Raw genomic sequence first — 1,900 nt, forward strand, 5'->3', positions numbered from 1 at the left:
TGTACTTCAAACCCATTAAAAAATAATGTGGAGTCCATGCTACTGAGAGCTTATCTACACTTATTGTCAATCAATAAATGCCGCTTAAAAAACCTTGATGCAGTTGATTTTTCTCTTTCTGAATGAGTTCAAATCACTCCAGGTAATCAAAGGTGTCCTAACTCAACTGGAGTCCCCCTACGAACTGGAGGTACTAGCACACTTGCTGAGATGGATGGGTATAAGCAAATTACTGCATAGTATAAGTACCAAAGCAAAGCTTTGGTTATCTTGATAGTTGAGGGGCTGCCTATTAACTACAGATAGGAAATGTGACATAAAAATAATGTGGAGTTTTTTTTAAAGTATACTCTGATTTCTGGAATAAAATATCTTTATAGGAAAATAATCAAAAGGATATCTAAGGAGGAGGAAACTACCATATCAAATGAAGTTGCTAGTCTGCTAAAAATAAAAGATGTGTGCAATTTTTAAAATGTATGTGTAGATTTAAAGAGCCTCTAACAATGCAGGTTATCTCTTCACTGAAAACAGGCCTATGGCAATGTAGAGCTGGCAATGTAGTGTTGCAATTTTTGAATCATAAATAGTAATCAAATTATAAATTTAAAAAAATACAAGTTTAAGTTCAAAGGAATACACAAAACACTGATGGATATTTAACAGAGTAATGACCCAGTCACTTGAGGGAAAAGTCAATTACCTTGAGAACAAGCTGATGTTCATCTTGTTTTTTCCTTCTTGATCTATTAAAATGAATGTTCAGCTTTGAATGCCACATTTTATTATTATCTCATCTGTATTTAGGAAAGGATTGAAAAATTTTGAATTTAGTGAGAACTGTTCAGTATTAGTGAATCCTGTAGATACTTACAGAAATTTTTCAATAATTTTCCAGGCATTTATATTTTGGAACAAATCAATTTTTCTTTTTTTCTTGGCTGTGCTGCACAATTTGTGTGATTTTATTTTTTTTATTTTTTTTTTTTAAATTCAGCACATTGTGTTTATTTAATTTTTACAAATAGATTTTTTTTATTTTTATTTTTATTTTTTTAATTAAATTTTAAAATCTTTAATTCTTACATGTGTTCCCAAACATGAAACCCCCTCCCACCTCCCTCCCCATAACATCTCTGTGGGTGATCCCCATGCACCAGCCCCAAGCATGCTGTATCCTGCGTCAGACATAGACTGGCGATTCAATTCTTACATGATAGTATACATGATAGAATGCCATTCTCCCAAATAATCCCGCCCTCTCCCTCTCTCTCTGAGTCCAAAAGTCCATTATACACAGCTGTGTCTTTTTTCCTGTCTTGCATACAGGGTCGTCATTGCCATCTTTCTAAATTCCATATATATGTGTTAGTATACTGTATTGGTGTTTTTCTTTCTGGCTTACTTCACTCTGTATAATCGGCTCCAGTTTCATCCATCTCATCAGAACTGATTCAAATGAATTCTTTTTAACGGCTGAGTAATACTCCATTGTGTACATGTACCAAAGCTTTCTTATCCATTCATCTGCTGATGGACATCTAGGTTGTTTCCATGTCCTGGCTATTATAAACAGTGCTGCGATGAACATTGGGGTACATGTGTCTCTTTCAATTCTGGTTTCCTCGGTGTGTATACCCAGCAGTGGGATTGCTGGGTCATATGGCAGTTCTATTTGCAATTTTTTAAGGAATCTCCACACTGTTCTCCATAGTGGCTGTACTAGTTTGCATTCCCACCAACAGTGTAGGAGGGTTCCCTTTTCTCCACACCCTCTCCAGCATTTATTGCTTGCAGATTTTTGGATCACAGCCATTCTGACTGGTGTGAAGTGGTACCTCATTGTGGTTTTGATTTGCATTTCTCTGATAATGAGTGATGTTGAGCATCTTTTCATGTG

The sequence above is a fragment of the Capricornis sumatraensis genome, chromosome X, assembly GCF_032405125.1.
Source record: "Capricornis sumatraensis isolate serow.1 chromosome X, serow.2, whole genome shotgun sequence".
Classification (NCBI taxonomy): Eukaryota; Metazoa; Chordata; class Mammalia; order Artiodactyla; family Bovidae; genus Capricornis; species Capricornis sumatraensis.